Below are 26,336 nucleotides of genomic sequence, written 5' to 3'. Positions count from 1 at the left end.
TTAAAAAGTACATGCAATTTTAGTTCTTTGTTGGAAGTTTTCTGTTGAAAACTACTCTCTAAACAACACTAATAAACTAATTACTAAATATTGGATTCACTTTTAAGGAAAGTGAATAAAACTCTCATTGGGGAAAAAAAAAAAAAAAAGATGTTTAGCTACCTGAGGCAGCTTGCCTTGTACAGGGAGCTAAATGTCGTTATTTCCAAGGATGAGTGTGCTTTACTCACTAAGATAAGACTTGATTACACCTTTCCTTTTTAGGATCCCTGAGGGCTGGGTAATTCTATGATGGTGGTATTCTTCTTGAACTAAATAAAAATAACTCTCTATGTGTTGAGGGGACAAGGTAGGAAGAAGGAGTCAAGTAAGATACTAAGAATATACTTAATTGAATCATTCCATTTATTGTATAGGAGTCAAAGATTCTCAGAAATAGGCTTCTCTAAAATAAATCAACCAATATATAGGAAGTGACATTCCCTTGCCTTAATTCAAATCTCTCAAGAGACAATAATGATAATATCTACCAGTTATCAGGAATTTATTTGGTACTGAAAATGTGCTGAGGATTGCATATATTCTTCTATCGTCAAGAACACTTTGAAAGTTAGGCATTATTGCTTGCATTAGGAAATACTCAGTAAATGTTTGTGAAATGAGTGAATAAAAGCTCCACCTAGCAAATTACTCCAGAAGCAATTCAATCTACTCATCCGACAATAAAAATTGAGGAAACGCCATGTGCTGTGTATCTAGCAAATCTTGCAGCTTCCTGGGAATCTGAACCCTGTTGGCCCTTAGAGAAAATAACCAAATAGCCATGCAAATATATAACCCATCCACGGTACTTGGCACATATGAAATATTTACCAAATGACTGTATAGGTGAATGAGTGAACGAATGCGTACAAGAACAGTAAAACCATTCCCAAGCCAATATATTGAGGAACCTTTTAAGAGACCAAAGAAAGAACCCATATTGCTTCCTTCTGAAACACTCAACCAAAATAAGCCTTTTTCCTGCAACGTGTGGGAGCAGTAACTTCATTCCCTACTTCTACCTTTTTCACACTGCTGCACACTACCCTAAAGCCAAATGGAAGGAAGAATGCAGCAAAGAGAGAAACCGAACATCGCCAGCCCTTGCCTTAACAATAAGAGTTGGGACAAATTCGATGGATTTGATCAATGGATCTAACAAAATAATTTGAGACTTTATGGCTTATTGATCAAGGAACTATGCCTGAGAGGTGCCCATCCATCACCTCTGAGGCCAGAGAACTCCCAGAGAAAACACTGCTCCTGCTGCAAATCACAGTCTCCCTTCTGAATTCAAAAGTTCAATGGCTCTGTCTACCAGAAAAACCTCAGCAAGGCCTAACAAGGCAATATTCTTTCTGCAGGAAGGGAGAGTGAACAGTTAGGAGGCAAAAGGGAACAGAAACTGAGTACACATTTTGAATATAATTCTCACCATGACCTTGTCAGATAAGTGATGGGATCCGTATTCCATGGACAAGGAAAATGAGGTTCAAAGCAGTGAAGTACCCCATCAGACACACACAGCCAGAATGTGCATTTATACCAGAGCTTTCGGGTTTCAACCCCACTCTTCCTCTCCAGCCAGTTCATCAGCCTCTACAGGGATATATTTTCTACAGGAGTCAGAATCAGAACATTTCTATACTGGGGAATATAATATCCAGATAAAAATAGTAATCATAACCCTCTAGAATTCATTTTTCAAGGAAAAACATTATCCAGGAGCTCCAAGGTGCCAACAGTCTTCTAAACCCTGGAATCCAACAGTGAACACAGGTAGCCCCAGGCCTTGCCCTCATGGAGTTCACCTTCTGGTGTAAGAGACAGTAAATGCTTAAGCAATAAGTGTGTGCACGCATGTGTGTGTGTGTGTGTGTGTGTGTAACAAGTTCACTTAACAACCTGGGTTCAGTGGAGTGTGAAGCAAAAATCTTTGTTTTGTTGTTTGTTTGTTTGTTTGTTTTCTTAATCATCTGAACACATTTTAATGTGTAAAGCTGAAGCTTTCTTTCTGACCCCTGGGTGAAATCTAGTGCACTTAGCATAGCATTTCTCATCATTTCCAGGTATTATTGAACAATCTCATTCTCAGTAACTTTAAAGATTAATCCAAATTAATATTCACTATCACTCTCATTGACTTCGGTTTTAGTGTATCCTCCCATCTTGGGCTGAGAAATGGGCAACAGGAAAGGGGGGTGGGGTCATGGTACGTTCCTCTCTGTCTCTTTAGTCTTCTTCACTCCGATTTCATTGTCTCTGATTCCTTCAGGGCTGGTGGAGAGTAAGGAGGGAAAAGAAGGAAGATAATTAAGGTTCAGGAAAGGTGAGTTCAGAACTGTAATCTGGCCCTTTCTCTTCAGGGCACTTTGTAGACCTTTTGGCGAGCTCATCTCACTAGGGATCTCTCTCAGGAGCACTTCCTGGCAAGAGTCTTACCTCCCAACCAAGTGACCTCATAACCTATGACCGCTTCAGACCCCACTCACCCACTCACCCTTCCTAATGCACACCCCTCCAGTGCCAGTCAACATGACCCCTCCAGTCTTTCTGTGGGTACCTTCCACCAGAAGGGAACCTCCTGGGTAAGATCTTGTTCAAGAAGATTAAAGGTTGATTACATTATTCAGGCTAACCTGATATGCTGAACAGTAGGAGTACTGCCATTGATGAATGAAGCTTGCTCTCACACTGGCCCTTCCCTGTGGCTCAAGCCAGCCCCTCTGAATCCCACCTCCAGGTCTAGACAGGAAGGAACCTGGCACCAGACAATCCCTGGATCCACCAATCTCCCACTTCCACCAAGATCCAAGGACAGAAGTCACATTTGCTGAGCAATTTTCTTGTAGACCATTTAGTTGGCTTATGTTAGAGAGGAGATTCTCCTTCCCCCAGAGAGAAGGAGTCAATGCACAGCACAGCCACTGGCAATCCTCTTTATGGGGTCCTTCCTCTCATCAATCATCTCACCTCTGCTTATATGCCCTTGAGATGGGCAAAGGGGTGAGGGCTGCTGGACGATTTTAAAGTCTCCTCTCACAGATATACATAGAAGGCCTATGTATTTTTAAAAAATGTATAAGCAATTAACACCTTTTGCCTTCCCCTTTGCAACCTCAGATAAATCTAAGATGACAGAGAAACTTTCATCATACACAATATAACTTCACTTAGTAATGAGTGTTACGGTAAACAATAAAGCAGAGGAAGTTGAGAGAGTATCAAAGAGAGCATCGACATTGCAGGGGCCACTCCAGATAAGATGGGAGGACAAGGCCACTCAGAAGAAGAGACATTGAAGCTGCAACCTGAATGAAGTGGAGCACTGAGTCACGCCAACAGCAAGGGCAGGAGCATGAAACAGAGGACACAGCAAATGCTCAAGCCCTGAGGTGGAACACCAAGTTTGTGCAGGAATTATGAAGACAGCTAATGAAGACAGGGTTAAGTGAAGGGAAGATATCATAGAAGTGGATATAACGGAGATAGGTAGGAGCCAAACAATGTGAGACCTCCAGATCATACGAAGCCAGTAGGAGTTGAACCCAAGATTGATAGAAGTCACTGGAGAGTTTCAACCAGGGTGGTATTACGAGTCTGGTTTTGTGTTTCATTTTTTAAAATATTTTATTTATTTATTCATAAAAGACACACAGAGAGAGGCAGAGACACAGGCAGAGGGACAAGTAGGCTCCTCAAGGGGAGTCTGATGCGGGACTCGATCCCGGAACCCCGGGATCACGACCTGAGCCAAAGGCAGACTCTCAACCACTGAGCCACCCAGGTGTCCCAGGTTTTGTGTTTCAAGTATCACTGGCTGTTAGGTGAATAATAGATGGTGGAGTTATAATTATCCATACGTGCAAACTATGTTGAGGATCTAGCGAGAACATCATGCTTGATGTCTATGGTCACCTTAGTTATAAAACTTATACACACAGAGCTATGAAGGAGCAAAGCCAGATACCACGTAAAACTACTACAGTTTCCCTTGGACATTAATTAGTTTCATGCATGAACCTTGAGGCTAGAAATTAAAAATAACATACTCGAGATCACAGAAATAGGTTAACTCAGGGTAGTAAAATTAATAATTATGAAATGTATTCAAGAACAAGGCTTAAAGGAAGTGTGTCTGGACTCTGTTGCTGCATAACACATCATGCCAATCTTGGCAACTTAAAAAGACAACATTTTTAAAAGATTTTTTTTAATTTATTTATTTGAGAGAGAGAGAGAGAAAGTATGAGTAGGGAGGAGGAGCAGAGAGAGAGGGAGAAGCAGACTCCCCACTGACCAGTGAGCCTGACTCAAAGCTCAATCCCAGGACCCTAGGATTATGACCTGAGCTGAAGGCAGACACTTAACTGAGCTGCCCAGGTGCCCCAAAAAGACATTTTATAACATCTAGTGGTTTTTGTGGGTCAAGAACTCTGGGAAGGCTAGACTAAGTGGTTCAGGCTTGGGGCCTCTCAGGTAGCTACAGTCCAGTGCCACTGAAGCTAGCCCAGCAGTGCTGGGCTACTACCCTATTTTCATATTATATCATGGCTTCTCCATGAGGTTTTTCAGCCTGAGCTAGTTGGGGTTTCCTCATAGCATGGTGGCCTCAGGACAGTTAGATTGCATCCAGGAAGGCTTATGGCTTCAGCACAAGAATTCCAGCTAACCAGGTGGAAGCTTTATCCCGTCTGCCACATTCTTTTGGTTACAAGTGAGTCACAGGCCCTCTGAGATTCCAGGGAAAGGGATAGAGACTGCCCCCCACCATCTCCCAGGGGGAAAATTGTCCAGCTCACGTTGCAAGAAGAGCCTATAGAAGTGGAGCCATTATTGCAGCCAATGGTAGGAAATACAATCTGCCACATGACACCTAACATGGAAGGGACTATTACAGAAAGGATTCAGAGTATAAGTAGAGATAAGACAGAGATGAGACAGAGAAAACTACTTTTGACCATCAGAACTGTTTCATGGTAAATTATTGTTTTTTGTTTGTTTCATGGTAAATTAAAAAAAAAATTGGAAATAGGATCAAGACATAGATGTGTAACACTGTGCACAAAAGTGAAGTGCCTCTCTTAGATGCCTACACTCACAGACTCGTGCTTGCACACATATGCATACACATATGCACATGCACACAGACACACAAATGCACATGCACCCAGAACCCTCTGACTCCCAACTGTGATTATGTCTGCCATGACCAGTGCTTTTATCCACAGTATTGGGACAACTTAGCAACTGTGCCCCACCACTTCCGTGTCCATTTTGTATCCTTGGAGAGCTTCCTCTGACCCTACTGGAGAAGATTTGTTGATGGTTGTCCTCTCAACTCAGGACAAAGTAATTTCTCTGGAATTCCTCTGTCATCCATCGTCCTCACGTGAACAGCCTGGAGACGTGGAGTTGCAGAGTGCGTGGCTCCAGTGCCATGGATTGGCCGGGCTCCAGCTTCTTTCTCCTAGCAACCTTGTTCTGCCATTTGATGTTAAATATAGAACGTAAGGGGCAGGGTGAGAACTCCAGAGTCCAAGACAAATTCTAATTCTTCCCGTCTCTCCATCTATCACCATCTGCTTATCTCACCATTTTATGGTGCTTATCATCCCAGTGCTTCGTTATTTCCTGCTCCATCATTCTGCTCCAAGCTAATCCACACCTTCAGAATGGGACACAAAGTTTACTGGTATCACAACTACTAATGATACCATTAAAATATCAACAAACCAGAGTGCAGCTTGCCAGATTCCTCAGTAAATGAGAAATTAATAAAAAGCATCAAAGGACAGGAAACAACTTTATATAAAAGAGTTGCCCAAAGGGGAAACTTCTAGAGTTTTTGCAGCACATGTACACTATGCCAATCTGTGTCTTTTGTAACGACAGCCACTCCAAAACACTATTAATGTCGAAAGATTTGGCAAATAAGCACTCTGGTATATTGAGAAGAGCTGCATTAAATTTTAGAGACCCTAGATCAAAACGTACGTCTTCCATCACTGTTAGTGCAAGGCTACCAAAACCTGGCTCTGCGGTCTTCAGTGACACCCTGGGCTTGGTTCCTGATCTGTTAATGGAAGGAATGGAGTGGGTAATGTCTCTGTTTCCTCTTAGGTTTCTGCTTTGAAGATTCAGAATGTTGCGCTTGGCATATCCCAATGAAATAGAAGATCCAACTAACTAGAACATTCATTCCCATACATTGTATTTAACCAAGTTCCACTGTAATAGTAAAAATAGCTACTTCTTCTATCGGTAAATCAATAGAGCTCACACACTTCCACATCCATCTATGCTCCAGGTTAACTTCAAAATGTTGTCCGAAGCTCATAGATGGCCCATATTCCTATGCTCTACCAAGTACATGATATTGAAGGGACAGATGCAATTACACAACAGGCAGTTTGTATGGCTCTTTTTTCTTGATTTAGAATAATACTTTTAGAATCATTCAGAATGAAAAACAGAACTTATAGACACCTAGGTCATACACAATATTCCTGTACTGGAGCATCATAATAATCTTGTGGAGACACATAGAAGAAATATCTAAGCTCAACTAGAAGCCCAAGTCAAGGCAAAGTTTGAATCAACTGCCTAAAAATAATGCCTTGAATATTTAGAGCACTTTCAAATTTAGAAAACACATTCACAAGATTACTTCACAATGAATCTCACAATGGCCCTGAGTCCTTGTAAACTGAAATGTTGTTCATCTCATTTAACCGGTGAAGCAACTGAGCTCAAAGAGGGTAAGTGGCTTGCTCCAAAACACAAAGGCAGCTAGAGGTGGGATCAGGACCTAACAGAACCACCAAATTCAAAGTTCTGAGGGACCTTGAGGGTTATCCACTGAACCTTTCATCCGAGGCTTCAGTTCTATGGCAGTGATGGCCAGCTGCCCATCAGAACTGGGGCTCTCTTTTCTATGCTGTGGATTTGTAACTGGGATGCGGCCTTCCAACCAGGGTCCACGTTCCCCAGTCTGTCCTGTATCCAGGAGGAATCATATTACCACTCACTGCCAATACCAGGTGAGCAGAAGTGATCTAGATCACCTCTAGGCCCAGATGGGTAAGGAGAAGCTCTCCTTATTCCGTCTCCACCATCTCTTCCCTGACTCAGAGGACGCTGAAGCCCAAGGAGATGGTGGCGCTAAAGATAGCAGATGCCCTGAATCACCACAAGGAAGAAAGTGTATCTGCCAAAGGGGAAACCCTCACATGGACTCTACATGAACAAGAATCTTAAATTGTGTTAAGAAACTGACATTATTTATTTTTCTCCATAGTTAGCATTATACCAATGTACCCACACCCCCACGCCCCCACTCAACCCCCCACAAGCTCCCTGCCTCCAATCAAACACAGTAGGGAGGGAGGGGCTCACTTCTACCACAGGCAGATCATTGCACGTCTGGATGGTTTCCCACCATTAAGCAGCTTTCTTTACACTGAGTAAACTTTTTCTTCTGTTATCTCAGCTGGATCACAGCATGCCTTTGAACTCACACAAAACTGATGTAACGCCTCTTCCACATAACTGGTGTCTGTCTCTAACCCTTTATTAGGACCTTTCTTTATCATCAACTACTGGTTCTTTGGAAAACCCATGTTTCTACAAGATCCTAAGTTCCTCTTCTCTGGCAGCCCTGGTGTCCTTCTGGGCAAAGGACAAGGGTTTGATTAATACCACATGTTTAATGGAAGCTCGTCCTAATTTTGAGGTTGAGCTCTCACCTCTTTTGGAAACATTCACAAATTCATTAAGACCTGCTTAGGTTCTTTCTCTGCTTGTTGCTACAGCACCTTTCACGTTTTTCTATCATAACCCTTCTCACATGATACAAATTGTAATCTACCCCCTCTATTTGATAAAGGCATCTGAGCTGAGTCTACCAGCAGCAAGAAGCCCACGTACCATTAGTTCATCACACACAGAACCACAGCTTGCACAACTCCAGGGGGCATCATTCCTTCCTTCATAGTCCTTAAGGCTGTGCCATGAGGTAGCCCTGAGCACAGAACCCCCTGGGGCCCAGAAGGTGATGCAAATGTGCCATTCTTTACTCTTGTTCTCAAGCTACCCCTCAGCCCATGTTGTGGGTACCTGGAGAGCCCATATTCCTTTTCCCCTTCTCACTCCTTTTCTGTCTCTCCTATTGCACATACCCAAATCCCACCTCCATCCTCTTCTATACGTCCTTTGTGCCCTGCATTCAAGCAGAGCAGATATAATGTGTTTAGAAATGGAGCACCAGGGGCACCTGGGTGACTCAAGGGTTGAGCATCTGCCTTTGGCTCAGGGTGTGATCCTAGGGTCCTGGGATTGAGTCCTGTATGGGATTCCCCAGTGGAAGCCTGCCTCTCCCTCTGCCTGTGTCTCTGCCTCTCTCTCTCTGTGTCTCATGAATAAATAAATAAAATCTTTTTAAAAAAATGAAGCACCAAAGAGACAACAAATTTCAAGCCTGCTCACACAAATACCTCTCCCCGCACTGCTTGAGAAATCCCTACATTCAGATACCTCCCCCATGGGGAGGAAGATTGACATGGGGGAGAAGACTGAGCAGTTCAATGGAGAAGGAGAAAGAGTGAAAGAAGTTGAAAGCCCCAATGCTTCCTTATTTGCTTATATGTCTTCTCCTCTGACCTACTATATATATTTATTAACTCACTTATTTGAAATTTCTGTAACATTTATTTGCTAGGTACTAGGCACTGTTCCAAGCATTTTGCAAATGTTAATTCATTTTATCCTCATAGTCCCTCCATAGGTAGCATCTCCTGTTTTCCCTATTTTAGGGATGAGGAAACTGGAGACAGATGTCTTGTGACTCACCTGATGTCACCAATCAGTAAGAGTTGTATCAGGATTTGAACCCAGAACCCACGCTGTTAACCACTACCTCTCTGCTGCCACTTAGAGGGGCTCCTTGAGAGCTTGTTTGGAAGTTTGAGCAGGGGATCACAGCTACTTGTATGCCCTTGACCAAAGAATGGTCCTCGTGTATCAGGGAAGTTCATCCTCTTCAACAAAGTGTGTAGTTTTGGGAGGGATGCATATGGAATGGTGAGGGCAGAAGGGGAGAGCCACCTACCAAGCCAGATCAGCTGAATCAACCCTGGCAATAAAGGGAGTGACCGATGTCACAGCCAGACTGCCCTCTCATCCTAGCAGAGTCCTTTGAAAATAAGAGACTGGATCCTACTTGTATCCCCACAAGCTGGCACTAGTTTCTGCAAGACATTGCTCGAATCAATGAGTGAGTGAATGAACGAACAAATGAACAAACAAATGAATGAATATCTCACCCGATTTACTCAGAAAGGATGCCTTGATGGGAACTGACTCCACCATGAGTTTGCAGCCATTTCCAGGCACACATCGTCCCTTTGGGTTGTTGCTCCCCGCTACACAACAGAGAGAGGCACACAGTGCTTCTCCCAGATGCCTAACGACAAGCTGAAATCAATCTACCCACTTGCAGACAGAAACACCAAGGAGGACATGGTAATCCTGTCCACTTCAAAATGTATTGCACATGCAGCCCCAGAGAAGATGCCTCAGGAGGAAAGCATGAGGTCCTCTACTGCAGGGGCCCCTCCCCATGGAAAGCAAAACATCATGTGCCCCAGCAATATGGAGTCACTCCAGCCACATCCCTTCTGAGGCAGAGGTGTGGAGGTGAGAGAGCAGCCACCAGAGCTGCTGCTATTCCTGCCTAGGAAGCAGCCTCAGGGCAATTTGCTGGCTCACCTAGAGGAGGTCACCGGTATGGCCTCCTTTGCCTTGTTCTCATTGACAGGTTGGAAAGGATTCCGGGTCTCCCATCCTAGAAGTGAGGGAACTAAAGCAAGGCTCACAGTGTTTCATTGACACGCGCAGGTTCACAGGGCTGATCATCTGAACTCTGGATCAGGACTTTGGACAGGAACCCCTTGCTTTTCATTTTTGCAAATGCCAATTTTTGGAAACTTAGATGGAATAAACCTTTTAAGCAGATGCAGCATAGCCCTAAGCTGCTGGGCCCACGTGTGGTTTAATCTATCACTTGCCCTTCCCTTCTCCAAACCATCCTTGACAGAGTTCCTACGGCCTCCTTGGAAAACCCCATCCTGGACCCAAGGCCAACAGTTTCCTTTTGCTAATCAAATCCTGGGATGTGTGATGTCAGGAACCCTCAGTGGACGGAGAAGAAGGAAGGGGCACAGCCCCAACTCTTCCACCAAGCAGCTGTGACTTTGAATGGAATCATTCAACCTCTCTGGACTTACTTTTTTGTATTTGTGCACACAAAACAGAAGGATTGGATTGAATGTGTCCTAGGTCCCGTGTGAGTTGACACTGAAACTGTAGGTGAGCTTCATGGCAGGTGAAACACAATGAAAACCCATACATTAAGGTGGAAATTATCCAAACGTTAACCATAGACAAGGGCCTGTGAACTCTTGGTTGCAGTCGAAGAAACGGATTCGAGAATTTATTGTAGCCTGCTGAGGACATGAGCCCAATGTGCTGTGGCCGCAAAGGTCAACAAAATGATGAGTGTTATCCAAAAGGGTATTGTAAAACACAAAGCAGAACACATTTAGCATTTACCCAGAAAACAGAGCCAGTCTATTGCCTGGGAAATGCCATGCTCTTCAAGCTGCTACACGTCTGGAAGCAGACTTGTAGGAATGAGACCAAATCTGGAATGAGAAAATTTTAATGGCTGAGAGCATGGAAAGTGGTAATCATTGAAGGATAGGCTGAAAAGATTTAAATTACACTATGATTATGAAAAAGCAATTCTCTGCCATTTAGTATCCCATATAATATTTAATAACATTCCTTAATTTAGTTATACATACATATTTAAAGTCTCAGATTAAATAAAGTAAAATGTTATTTTAGAAATAATGCTTCTTCCAACTCATGTTTCATGAAACAATTCAACTTTCCATGTGCACCTCTAATAGGAATAACTTGTTCATTATTAAAGTCACATTTTGAATCATCTAACATCTTTTACAAAGCACATCCTCCTCACTGCCACTGAAGTCATTTGAGATGCAGAACTTTCAGGCCCATGTATGATGCTTCACCGGAAATCAGGTTTCAACTCACAGTCGGGTCCCATTCACACAGCGTTTGGACAATCCATCATTTCATTCAACCTATAATTATAATTATGATCATTATAACACTATAATTTATGAGGTAGTCCCTCTAAAACTTTAGCCGCCCATCAGTGCTGCCTTTTAAAGTTGTTCACAATGACACCAAACGCTTGCAGTTGTGAGATTATACCCTCGGAAATAATGACTAAATTACCAATATCTTTGTCTTCTTTTATTTTAACAATTTCATCAGATGATTTCTCTAAGCATCACAAGCCGGCATGGATTGAAATGATTTCGGGATCATTTGTCTTCTTTAAAAACAAAATACTTTGTTGTCTAGAAAAAAAAAATTACCTGAGAGACCATGTCATAATATGAGCAGTGACGGGATCAAAGATAAAGCCACTCCGTCTTTTCCAAGAGAGAACTAGAAGACAGCTCACCTGGTATTCAGACATACAGGAGGACACTAATTACGAGTCTTAAAATTATAATAAAGGCTACAGTTTGGTTATTTCTTTTGTATGTTATCACCCCGGGTTTTGATTGTTCAAGGGTTGGGTGAGATGCCTAACATTTATTGAACATGTATTGTGTGCCAGGGGTTACCTATATGATTTCCCTGAATAATTAAGATCACACTCAGATACAGGTTCAATTATGTCTAGCTCCCAGGTGAATAAACTAAAACTCAAAGTTTTTAAATAGGCCATTTCCCCTAATCACCATATATCTGTCCTAGAATTAGAAATGAGTGGGATGTCTCCAAATCTAAAACCCATAGTCTTCCTTTTTTTTTTTTTTTTTTTTTTTTAGGATTTATTTATTTTTAGAGAGAGAATCCCAACACAGGGCTCCATCTCATAACCCTGAGATCACAACCTGAGCTGAAACAAGAGTAGGATGCTTACCTGACTGAGCCACCCAGGTGCCCCCCTCCCCAAACTTTCTATCATATCCGAAAGTTCAAAATACTAGAACAAAGAGCTGTAGTTCAAAGCCTTAGAGAGATAAATATAAAACAGAGTGTCTATTTACTTCATATAATTACAGGAATTTATGTTTCCTTGCTTTGCAATTTTGATAGTCTTTTGCATTTATTACCTCATTTGATATCTGTAAAAATTAAATATCTCCCAAATCGATACCTCCCGGTCGGTATCTCTGGTATGGCATAAAAATATAAAGTGATTCAAAGCAATTTTAGCTATATTCGCTAGCAATATGAATACATGGTTTATAAAAGTCCCTATGAGTCTGTGACGACAAGCACATTATTGTATTGGTGCTAATAGGTCCCTTCCGCATCTGACACAAGTTGGGTGGCCACGTTCCTCTGTGTCAGAGGTGTCAGAGACAAAGCAAATGGAGAGGTGGACCTCAGGCCTATCTCTGTCATTTCCACTGTAAATGCTTCTAAAGGATAAGTTTTTCCTTTTTTTTTTTTTTAACATAAGCACAGTTTTATTTTCACACCTAAAAACTAACAAGGATCCCTTTACTGCCAAAAATGCCACCACTGTTTAAGTTTCCCCAATGTCATGATTTCTTTTATGTCCTTTTAAAAATTTTATTTCCCAGTTACGTTTGGTTGATATGGTTCAAAGTGTCTTGTTTTCTAACTTCCCTCCCCTGACTGTGTCCCTGGCTATTTATCTATCGAAGTTCACTTGTTCAGCCTTTGCCCACACTCTGGATTTTGCTGACTGCATCCCTGTGATATTGTTGAACTTGTTCATCAGCACCTTCTATTTCTTGAAAATACAGGTTCTTAGAAATACTTAGATTGAGGGTTCTTTGAGGTTCTATTTTGTCTAAATATGTCTATCTTTTTGTGATGTTAAAACTCACCAATGGGCTCAGAAATTGCAAACCTCACAATCCAATTTTAGTAGCCATCGTGGGTCATTGTCTGTTTTGTCAGGGATTGCAAAAAAAAAAGTGATTTCTACAGGACTCAATTTGAATTGATTAGCTTGAAATCGAAAAAGAATTTCCTCTTATCAGCTACTTGATTATGTTAAAGCACATATTTGTACAGGAAAGTTAAGGAAAATGTTTGATTATTTCCCTTATTTATCACTGTGTAGAATAATGAATTTTTTCTCTAACATCTTCCAAAGGTAGCAAGTGGTATTTTTATTTTTTAATATCATAATGAACTCATGAATTTCAACATAGTTTACATATTTTAATCCTCTGGGGATTTTTTCCAGTGTTTAACTTATCCTATCTTTAGTTGGGTTAACTGCAGAGACTTTCTGTCACTCGTCTTGCAGTGGCCTTAGAAAACTTACTACTTTCTAATTCCAGAAGATGGTTCAGGCTCATTGGACCTTCTCTGCTCCAGTCTCAGAATCAACCATTTTTCCAATGAACCCTTGTACCACTTAATGCTAAGTGGTAGTAAGAGGCCACAGTGTGGGACCAGAGGTGCTCACTGCCACTGGGAGTTCAGTTTCTAGCCCTTATCACTGGATATAGCTAGAAAATAAGCCGAGTTTTTTTTTTAATTCTTTGATTTTATAGTCATACTATAAAGTATGACTATAAAATTTCATTACTATGAAATGATTTTCATTACTATGAAAATCTTATCTGCTTGCTCTAATGCTTTTTTCAGGATAATGATGCCAACATTATTACTAATAATGTTACTATTTATAATTTAAGATTTGCTTATAGTTTTTGTTGTCCTGAAAATGTGTCAGATTAGGAAGATATATGCAAATTACTATGATTTTGAAATAATTTTTTCTCCTGTGGTACATTCACCAATTTGCTATGCATAGTTTAATTTATTTTATTTTGCTTTTATTTTTTTAATTTATTATTTTTTATTATTTTTTTTACTTTGCTTTTAAATTTTAGGTATTTTTTTCTCATTTTGATCTGGTTTTGTTTTATAATTTTTAAAAATGTCCATGGGGTTCTAAAATGCATACAGTGCACATGTGGCTTATCTACATCCCAAATGTCTCCTCCATCTCATGTTCTCCCTCGTACTCATAGATAAACATTTAAAACTTTAGTATATCTTCACTTTTTTCTTTTAAGGAAAATGTCTATACACATTATACATTCCTACTGCTCCCATTTTTTTTTTTTTTTTTGCAAAAAGCAGGGTTTTATACAAACTCCAGTGAACCTTGCTTTCTTCTTAACAATACATCACTTCACAGTAGCATACACACTTTCTTGTTCCCTTTTTAAGAAGCCTAATAGTTTAGTATCTGTATGTATCAGAGTTTATTCAACCAATCCTATATCAACAGACATTTGGCATTTTTCTCCTGATAGGTAGAAAAGACAGGCATTTGTACTCATCTGCTACAAAGGGCTGCAATGAATATGTCTGTCAAATGTCTTCATATTTTTGTCAGTGTATATTGGGGTTCCTTGAAGTGACCTTATTGGATCAAAATGGAAATGCATGTGTCACTTTGTTAAGATTTTTGCCCAATTCCCCTCATAAGACTTGTACCAATTTGTATTCCCGCCCAACATTTGCAAATACCTTTTCCCTGCAGCCTATGCAATATAGTACGTTATCAAAACCTTGAATTTCTCCACCTAAAAGGTGAGGGGTACCATCTCTATGCCTTTTTATTTTGCATCTCTTATTATAGTAAGTGAGATTGTACATATTTTAATATATTTAAGGTCTTGTGCCTTTTTCCTTGTGGGAACTTTTTATTCATACCTTTGATCCAATTTTTCTATACAATATTTGCACCTTTTTATTTCTCTATTTTAAGCTTTGTATGTAGCAGGGGTACTTTGTGTTGTAATATGAAGATATTTTTCCAGTTTTTCCTTTATGCTCTTATTTAGCTTATAGCCTTTACTGTCATGAATTGGAGGGTTTTTTTTTTTTATATATATACACAGTCAAATTTGCCAAACTTTTCCCTCATTGCTTCTTTTTTTTTAAATTTTTATTTATTTATGATAGTCACACAGAGAGAGAGAGAGAGGCAGAGACACAGGCAGAGGGAGAAGCAGGCTCCATGCACCGGGACCCCGACGTGGGATTCGATCCCGGGTCTCCAGGATTAGGCCCTGGGCCAAAGGCAGGCGCCAAACCGCTGCGCCACCCAGGATCCCTCATTGCTTCTATAAAATGAAGCATAGTGAAAAATATTGTTTCTAGACTATGAAGGAATTTTGTATTTTCATTTAGACATCTAAGTTTTATTTTTCACGTTTATTATTCATTTGGAATTCATGCTAGTGTATAGTGTGGGGAATGAATCAAATTTTGCTTGGAATTCCAGTTCATGCTTTTTGAATTTTTTTTTTAAGCAGGCTCCACTCCGCGCCCAGCATGGAGGTCAATGTGGGGCTTGAACTCATGACTCTGAGATGGAGACCCAAGCCAAGATCAAGAGTAGGATGGTTAACTCTCTGAACAACCTAGGTATCCCTTAAACTTATATTTCTGAACATGTTTTTGTACATCCTCAATCATGAATAGTTTAAACAGGTATAGAATTTGAATCTGGAAATAATCCCCCCAGAATTTTTAGCACTCGGGGTCCTCTAGTACCCAAGGTTGTGCTGTCAATCAGATTCTTGGTTCTTTGTATGTAACCTGGATTCATCACCACATACACACATTTCCCTTCCCCTGCCCCCACTCAAATCTCTCTTTCCTCTCCCAGCATTTAGAATCTTTTTACTTCCGTCGTTTTGAAATGTCATATTGAGATGGCTTTCCAAGCGTGTTATTTTTACATTGTGCTGATCACTTTGAGAGTCTTTTCAATTTAGAAGCGTATGTCCTTCAGCATTTGGAAATTTTCTCCTTATTTCTTTAGCAATACTACCATCCATTTTCTCTATTTTTTCCTAGAAATACCATTAGTCAGTATTAGATAATTCATCTAATGTTTCTTTTTCTTTTCTTTTTTTTTTTTTTTTTTGTCATCTCTATACCCACGTGGGGCTTGAACTCACAATTTTAAGATCAAGAGTCACACGCTCCACTGACTGAGCTAGCCAGGTGCCCCACACATCTAATTTTCTTATCTTTTTCTCTCCAGCTTTCCATCACTTTGACTTATTCTACTTTCTAGCAATTTTCCAATTATAATATTGTAACTTTCTATTTCTATTATTTTTTCCCCAAAATTTGTCTTGAATAGTCCATTGCAGTAGCATTCTTATCCTTGTTTCTTGGAAGCAGTGTTTTCTATTATTTCTTTGGGGACATTAATTCTAGTTCTTGAAGGTTTTTTTGTTTTCCTATCTACAATGTCTCTGTTTCATTTAGGTCCCTTTTTTTTTTTTCTTTTTACTTCAGTCATTCATTTTGGAAGCTCTCCCCAACTATCTCCTTTGGTTTTCATTTTTTTTTTATTTGTGGGGCCTTGGTTTCATATTTAAAAGTGAGTGTGGTTCTGGGTGCAAATACTAGGCTTTCTCTCCGAGCTTTCTTTGGAAGATGATAGGACCTTGAGGTTGTCATTCATTGGGAGCCACCAAATCTCAGTGTCTGAATGTCCTCTCTGCAGAGACAAATCTTCCATTCTGCTGTGTGAAGGAGGTAGCTAGAGAGAAAGAACAGAGGTGATATTTTTGGCTCCTTACATTCCAGGATCTGAGCATGAGAAGGAACTGAAGTGTCTCACAACTTGCTGTGTCAATTCTCATTTAATCCCTCCAGTTTGGGCAGCCTGGGGGGCTCAGTGGTTTAGCGCCACCTTCAGCCCAGGGCATGATCCTGGAGACCTGGGATTGAGTCCCACATCAGGCTCCCTGCATGGAGCCTGCTTCTCCCTCTGCCCGTGTCTCTGCCTCTGTCTCTCATGAATAAATAAGTAAAATCTTATTTAAAAAAATAATAATCCCTCTAGTTTTAGTCTGCATCCCAGCTCTGCCCTCCACTATATCCACTGCTGTCCCAAAGACTGGTATGTACAATTTCTCCACAATCTAAACCCTGTTCTACTAAGAGAGGAAGGAGGACACCATCTAAGCCCCTAGCTCATGAAAGGGAGTGGAGCTTGGCAATCCAGCTAGTCTGTATACAGCCATTGAATCAACCTCACTCCAGTCTGGTGTCTCATTCCCATGTTCTATGTATGCCTCAAATGCTGAACTCCTTAGGGTTTTTGCAGAATTGGTTCATTTCACACCAATGTTCACAATTCTATGTACTTAACTATAACTTCATCCATTCCACAGAGGTAAATAATCCTCTTCTCTACTTTCTTCAAAAAATGTGCTAGATTCTCCCATCTACTGTTACCTTCTTTTTCCTTTTCCCATCCTTGATGGTTAATAATTATTTTTTTATTCCTTTACTACTTTTTTTTGTAGTTTTGTGTGTATGTATTTACTTGATTTGCTGTTGTCTAATTGATGATTGATTCTAACCTACTTCAAATCCTTTCTGCCAAAAAGTTCTGCTCTAAAGCAAATGTCCAAGTGCTATAATAACCTTAATTTTATCATTCACAGGTAGATGGGAAGATATATAAAGAAAGAAGGAATAAAGGAAGGAAGGAAGGAAGGAAGGAAGGAAGGAAGGAAGGAAGGAGAGGCAGGCTTAGTTGGATTTGAGAAAGGGCATCATTTGAAGAGACTATATGACCCAGATATTCAATGTAAGAAATGTTGCCAAGTTGTTATAATCTCAGGCATTTCCACTGGAAAAAAAAAAAATCATCATTATGCCTGGCCCCAAAAGCACACCTCCTGGCAGACAGTATGAGAGCACTGGCTGCCTCTAACTATCATATATTCTTCTCTCTCCCAGGCATTTTCCTGGATGAAAAGAAGACTTTTGAGAGTGAAGAGGGATAGAAGGGACAGTGTAGAAGTATCCAACTCCCCTCTGTGCCCAGCGGGGCGTTAACTATGCTTTCCAGCCAACATAGGGAAACCAGCACCCACAGGGGCCCCCCGACAGTGTCGCATTGAACAAAGAGTTGGACACAGTCCTTCACTTGGTGACCTTTTGAAAGAGATATGCTCCCAAAGTGCCAGCAGGCACCGCCAGGCTGTCTGAAAGAGCCTTTGCTGGGTTTCCTAGGTTTCTGCAGACACACTTAAAGAAGGTTATATGTGGTTTGTGCTGAGATGGTAATAAATTAAATTATAGCTCTGGACCAGTTATCTCCCATATAATGGTAGATTGTTCCACTCTGAAAAACCAGAGGCTCCGTACTTTCTCAGCTGCCTCTGATTTTCTGAGCAGTTGTCCTAGAAATTTTTAAAGAACATGTTCTGTTTTCATCTGAAAATCTGCCATCTTGTAAACATAGCATTTCTAATAGTCGAAAAATGTTTCTTGCTTTTGGTATGCCATTCACTTTTAAATTAAAGTGTCAGGTGATAGCAGATAAAACTTCCTTCCTCTCAAGTGTCCTTGTCACTATTCTAGTTCAGGTTCTCATTACTGCCAGTTTACGGCAACAGCTTTCTAGCTGCCCTCAACTTTAACCTTCTTCTTGATTCAAATCTCGGTCTGACTTCAAGCCTAGGCTCTTTTCATTACACAACACTGCCTCCCTACCAGCCTTTCTAGTCTGCTCATCTGATGTAATACAGGAAGGGCTGCATCTCAGAATAAAACCATTCGCCTTCAAAGTATTCCTCTCTGCAATCCACATGGTACAGATGCTAGACGTCCATTTTGTTTACATCTCTGTGCTTAGAATCTAGCAACGTCTGATACATAACAAGTGTTCAATTAGTATGTATTAAAGAAAGGAACCATTAATTTATAGAAGCCATCATTTCTCTAAAGTGTGTCATTTTCTCAAATCATCCCAGTAACTGAAGGATAAGGAGGAGACAAAGCAAATGATTGGCTTGATCTGGAGTCTGTGCTGCGTGAGTGTTTGGAAAGATAAAGGAGCAAAGTAGCTAATGGTACAGTCTACAGACAGTGGATGCAGGACTGTGTGATCCAGTGAAGGTTGGAAAAGAAGTCAAGACTTAAAATGACTCATATTTGAAGAAAACAGAGCAGCTCAGGGGTAGAAGGCCCTGACATCTAAAAGTGAATATACTGTCGTGGGAGTGAATTGAGAAACCGGATGGAAAAGAGCCTATGGTCAGAGATATAGCGGAGGGTAAGAGGTAGAGAAGTAATAACATAGAGCAAGGATCGGCCATGGGTGAGGACTAAGGATTACAGAAAAGGCCAAGCAACTGTAAGGCATCAAAATTACAAGACAGTATTGCTAGAGTTTAGGAGACCATCCAGGGCAGCCCGGCGGGGGGCTCAGGGGTTTAGTGCCGCCTTCAGCCCAGGGCCTGATCCTGGACACCCAGGATCAAGTCCTACGTCGGGCTCCCTCCATGGAGCCTGCTTCTCCCTCCGCCTTTGTCTCTGCCTCTCTCTCTCTCTCTCTCTGTCTGTCTCTCATGAATAAATAAATAAAATCTTAAGAAAAAACAAAAAAGGAGACCATCCATGCTAGAAGTCACATGCCGATGCTTTGGTGAAGCAGTTGGCAGTGTTGCAAGAGGGCACATACCTTGAGCACAGTGAGGCTTTTACACAAACATAAAGGAGGCATGATTTATCCCCACCTAACCTGGCTGGGGAGACGCAGGCAAGATTTGCCCATGTGATAGGACTAAAAACACAAAGTGCTGTAATGTAGTATAAATTGTTTGAGAATATTTGGAAGAATACAAGGAAAGGAGTATTGAGGACACTAGGGGCTGTTGGGGACCCATTAAGACTGGAAATACTAAAGGCATATATAATGAACTATATTTCCTGTCCACTCCTTGTTACCTGCTCAGACGGTACATATATACCGGGAAGATAACGGCCTACATTGTCAGCAGAGGAAGCAGTAGAGGCCAGTGGAAGGTGGGCAGGAAGGCTCAATGTCTGCCTATTGCCAGGCTGCAATGTCTCTAAGGGGCTCAGCTCTGGATTCAGAAAGTCACATTAATGTAATTTTCATAAAGAGTAAATAACATTTTAAGCTCTCCCTGAGAAAGGGTGCATAGCCAGGGATGAAGACAGCAAGCTAAGAAGGAAAAAATAAATCCAGGGGTGCCTGGGTGGCTCAGTCAGTGAAGCATCTGCTTTCAGCTCAGGTCATAATCTCAGGGTCCTGGGATCAAGCCCTGGGTCCAGCTCCCTGCTCAGTGGGGAACCTGCTTCTCCCTCCTCGGTGCTTATGTTCTTTCTCTCTCTCTCTCTCTCTCTCTCTCTCTCTCAAATGAATAACTAAAATCTTTTTTTAGAAAATCCAGTCACAGGACCCTTTAGGAGAGATGAAGAAATCAGCTGAGGTGTGGAGAAAGAGTACCGAACAGGGTAGGTGGAAGATTTCAAAGGCAATCCTCACTTTCCACTTGCCAACTCTACAGACTCAGGCTGCTTATTCCTGCTCTTGGCTACGTAAGGCACTGGGCACGCCTCTGGCTCGTCTTCACACTGCAGGGGTAAACTGTGCTTTCACTGGATGACTACGTACCACTGAAGCCACAGCAAAGCGCTAAGCAGAAGACAAAACCAAAAGGCCAAAGAAGGTGCACAAGGCACTTACTCGCTGCCCAGCTTGGAACATAACACAATTTCAGAATCCTACGTCATGGAGTCATCTGCCCATCTCGAGTTTGTTCACCTTATTATCTCTAGTGGGAAATACAACGGATGAAACATTCTCTTCCCACCCATCCCTTGTTTACTGTCTATCTCTCTTATGTGGCTATCTCTGTCTGTCTGTCATCTGCTGCTGCTGCTTCTCCTCCCCCTCCTCCTTCTCTCTCTCTTTAGCTTTTAAGTAAACTTTAAGATATAATTTACATACAGAAATATACCCATTTTAAGGATACATTCTGATGAGTCTTGACAAATGTATACACGTGCGTAACCACCACCACCACAATCAAGACACACAATATTATTCTCCCCATGAAGTCCCCTCCTGCCTTTTTCCAGACAATTCTCTCATCTCTGACTCGAGGTAACCATCGATATGCTTTCTATAGAAAGTGTATATGGTAGATTTGTCTTTTCCAGATTTCCCAATAAATAAAATCATATAGTATGTGCCCACTTGTGCCTGCCATCTTATGCAGAGGATAACGGGTTTTAGATTCATGCATGTTTTCTGAATCGGGTTCGATCCTTTTTTGCTGAATAGTATTCCACTGTATTAATACCTGGGTCATAGTGTAAGTTTATGTTTAACTTTATGAGAAACACATGTCCATTCTGTTTCAAAATGATTGTCTCACTTCTACCCCCACTGGCAGTGCATGAGAGCTCCATCTGCTTCAGATCCTTGCCAGCTTTCCACATTGTCAGTTTGTTTCATTTTAGCCATTCTAATGTGTAGGCCCTTGTAGGTCACTGTCATTTTCATGTGTGTTTCCCTGATAAGTAATTAGTTGAGTATATATTCATGAGCTCATTGACCATTCATTCATCTTCTTTTGTGAAGTATCTATTCATATCACTGACTCAAATTTTTAGATGATCTATATCACTATTATTGATTTATAACAGTTCTTTATATATCATGGATACAACTCCTTTGTCAAATACAAATATCAGTTGTCAAACATTTGGTTGTGTTAAAATAAGGGAACTTTAAAAATAGCATCACTGTCCATAGAATTCTAAAAATATAGAATATCTCTGTAAACATTGGCTTTTAAGTACCTCTGAACTTCCAGTTCAAGTCAAAAATCCCATTTTTTTAAGCAACAATATATTTCCCTCATACTCCCTCGGCCTAATTTTTCTCTACAAAAAATATCTGTTTGGTTTAATGTCTTTACCCTAATGAATTCGACCTTGAAATACTAGGCTAGTGGAACATGATTCCAAAATTTAGTTTGTTCTATGAGTAAACCACCTGCAAGAAAGCTTTTTGTTTAAATTTTCTCTAGTTTGCAGGTTGATAACTTTGTAAAGGGCCTGATAATAAATATTTTAGGCATAGAGGGTCATAAGTTCCTTCTGTAGCTACTCAACTCTGCCTTTATGAGAATATATTTACACATGACAAAGTATTGTCAGAGACATTCCAAAAATGAATGGCTATGCCCGTTCCAAGAAAGTCATATTTACAAAAATGAGTGGTAGGCTGGATTTGGCTTCCACATCCAAGCTGTAATAAGCACACACACACACACACACACACACACACACACACACCACATTCAAACATGCCTCAAAAAATAAAAATAAAGAAAAAGTTTAGTTTTTTGGTAAATTATGTCCCGACAGTGATCTCTGTACCACTGCAGCTGGTCAGACTCTAGCACTATATTGAGGCAAATTTTCAGGTTCAACCTCAATGTCATCTAGTTAAATTTATAGGACAAAAAAAATTTTTGTTGTAAGGTCACACACAGTGGTCTTAACTTTGATCAGCTATCCCATAAATCTATGCCAGTCATCACAAGGGAAACTGGGTGGATCAATTTAAGCCTAGCACTCCCATCAGAAAAGTAATTCTCAATGCATGTGAGGCTGAAAGAGCAGAAGCAACATGTATCTGAACAATTCAGAGTCCAGGAAACTACTGCACTGAAATTATAAGTGTAAATGATTCAGAATGAGCCTGTTAAGTTTATAAGAAAACTACCCTAACATGCTAAGTTTTTAGAATGCAGTAATCTCCCTGTGATCCATCTTTATATGCCATAACACCTAGAGGCATTTAATGGTATTCAGTAATTACCATTTGAATGTCTATGTTCTCTAAAATCATTTGTGTGCAAAACTCACCAACCCTGTTGCTCAAACGAATATAACATGAATTCCATTTTACCCACCCCAAATTGGTTCCTCACACCAAGTCACTTAATTCTACTATTGCCACCATGATTCTTTCCATCCCCTAGCTGAAATCCTAGCTTTGTCCTGGAGGGCAGAAGAATGAGTTTATCTTTCTTCAGAGTTTATCTGGGGACAACCTTGGTAATTCCCTGGTCTGGAGAACCCAAGATAATTTCACTCCTTGGGAGTTTTTAACCTCCATCTTAGATCCAATGTCTAACCTTCCGTCTTACAATGCAAATTTATGATGTGCCAAGCACTGTGTTAGTAGATTTTTAATAAGATTTATCTCCTTGGATATCTACAACATAAATTGATTAACTATTTTTATTCCAATTCAAATGAGGAAACAAAGGCACAAAAGAGGTTATGCCAGTTTCCCACGTGTTATACAAGTCACTACTGCCAAGGTCAATAATTCAGTAAGATAGGGTCCCAGGACTGGAGGAACTTGCATTCCCTAGAAAGACACAGGCACATACCAAAACTAAGAAAGTAAAAGTGCTACAAGGGAAATATCTACAGAAAACAAAAGAGGCAAAATAAATTAATGGAGCATCCAGGGCTAGATCAGAGTGAAATTTTTAATTAATTAATTTATTTATTCTTTAAATTGGCATGACTTCCAGGGCAACATTCAGATTAGCTTTTACCCTGAGGTGCTGTGTATTGAGCACTCCAGACAAATGAATGGGTATCAGGAAGAAAAGTTCAAATGACAGTGAGGTAGAACTTGGAAGTAACATGTCACTAGAGACGGGACAGTTGAGGTAGGCACAGAGAGGCAGGTGGTCTTGAAACTGAGTCTCTAATATCATAGCTCATGTTATTTCTCTCTCTCTCTCTCTCTCTCTCTTTAATCACCCTCTCTTCTCTCACCTTCAACCCCCCTTTTCTCATGAGCTCATATAGATGCCCATTCTCCAGAAAGAATGAAAGTTAAAATTACATAGTAGGAAGGCCTACCTATCCAATGTGTCTTCATTTTACATTTCCACCAATATTAGTCAAATCTGTCTAGAGCACACAACAAGGGTCCAAGCTAACAAAAAAAGGGAGTCTCATGGTTCTTCAAGATCAGGACCTTAGGCAGAAATTTCATGCTGACAGTCTCATGTTAGCCTCTTTCCTCCAGATTCTCTGAGAATCTCCTCAAGAAGCCTCTTCAATTGCAGTAGCACCTTCTGTCAAATACTTCACACATTTGTCACCAAAATGTTTTGGCAGAAGCATCATCTTTAGGTTTTGACATAATCCCGAAGAAAGAGTTTTTCAATTATTACTAATGGAACATTATGCTCCTCTTTGGGAACTTCTGCATGAATAAAAAGGGTCATTAATGACAACTACTTTCAGCCCGGAAATCATTAGTCAGTGCTTGGTGCAGGTTTTTTTTCCCCAAGCACCTGGTAATTCCCCACTCCTCCACCACCTCTCCAACTCAAAAAGCAAGTTATTGAGTTGAATACAATAAAGTCAGTGGTACTAATCCCCTGAAGGTGAATGCTATTTATTCTCCATTGTTTTGTTTCCCATAATAATATCTCACATTCCTATACCACTTTTATTCTGAAATGTTTTAGCAGTTCAGTGATACTTTCCAACAACCAGCAATAGAAACTGTTTTTGTGGTACTTTTGATGCTCACTTTCACATATAAAGACTGACCTAGGCTATTAAAACAGTGTGCTGGGAAGGCCTACCTACCCAAGTTGAATTGTTAAATAATATTTATGCTTATTGAATGGCCAAATCAACATGCAAATCCAATAAAGAGAAAGAACAATGGTTTTAGAGGTTCAGGTAAATTATCCATAAGATAGATGATCCCCACCATTGGGCCAATCCCACCATAGGATTCTAAAGGTCTAAAAATGTTTTGTTTTCGTTTTTGTTTTTTTGTATTTTTTCTATCGGAGTTCGATTTGCCAACATATAGCATAGCACTCAGTGCTCATCCCATCAAGTGCCCCGCTCAGTGCCCATCACCCTGTCACCCCCTCCCCCTGCCCACTAAAAATGTTAAATTGATCATCATACCTCTTAATTCAGTCAACAAACCTATAAGGTAAACAACTGTGGTTGATTGGTTAGATCAATGATTCTTAATCTCCTTTCTCTAAGGTATTCAAATATGACAGATAATAACAGGATCTGTTTAAGTATGTTTCCTCTAATTATAAGTCACCCATTCCTCTCCCAACATATGAAGACCTATGGGAACACAGATGAGCAGGATGATTACAATAGGACCACTCCGAATCTACTCTACTCTATTTAAAAGGAAGTCAATCATGAACCTTGATTTATTAGTAGTAACAGCTGGTATTTGATAGACCTCATGGCACACCAATAATACAATATGTCAAAAATTGCTGGTTATATTGAAAAGGTAGACATACTAGTTCAGTATCAGGGAAGTTCATTGGTTCCTTCTCCCCACCCCCCATCATCTCTAAATGATAGCCTTCTACAGGAAAATAAAAGAGAAGTTGGATTATATGCATGTGTAACTATCATTTAAGCATATAGAAATATTCTTTAAGGTGCTTTCTTAGTGTTATAAAGAAATGAGGGATGTCTGTATAGCAAGAAGAGCTTCCAAGACTAAAAGTAGCATCATGTATAGATACGGCACAGAGCAGTTTATAAGAGCACAAACTCTGGAGCAGATTACCAAAGTCTGGATCCTAATTCATCATTTATTAGTGGTGTTATCTCAAGCAACTTTTTTAACTTTTAACATTGGGATAATAACAGTATATGCCATACAAATTGGTTGTATGGATTACCTGTAGAACATGTGGAACACTGACTCACACATAGTAAGTACTCAATAAAGGTAAGTGGCCTCATTCATTACCCTCCTCCCATGACTGAAATCAGCTATGAAAGAATGGGTGATGTTGATAGGGTTTCAGATATTCTTTAATTTTACTTCAAGATCTCAAACACATGTGAGTAGTAACTTCTTCAATGAAATGAAACTATAAAAAAAGAAAAGCTAGAGATCACATTTTTCTTTGAATTCACTCTCCACTTAGATCAAAGAACCACTCTATGGATATATACAGTCATTTGAGGTTGCAGAGTCAAAGTGCTATAAGATATATATATATATAGTTTAAGGTATATATATATATACACACACACATACACACACACACACATAGTTTACTAATTCAGCACCATTTCTGGATGCACTTTGATGCACTATGTGGAGAAGAGTGTCCTGAAAGCTGTGATTCCAGACCAAATCAGAAAAGTGCATGACATTCACAACATATACGCATTATATATATGTAGCATGAAAGTAGAACTTAACATCTCAAAATGTGGACTAGATGACATCTCGGGAATGACTTTTACCACCTATTAATAGAAATGAGAAATAAGTGTGATTTGAG

The sequence above is a fragment of the Canis lupus genome, chromosome 38, assembly GCF_003254725.2.
Source record: "Canis lupus dingo isolate Sandy chromosome 38, ASM325472v2, whole genome shotgun sequence".
NCBI lineage: Eukaryota > Metazoa > Chordata > Mammalia > Carnivora > Canidae > Canis > Canis lupus.
Note: the sequence above shows the minus strand (reverse complement) of the source record.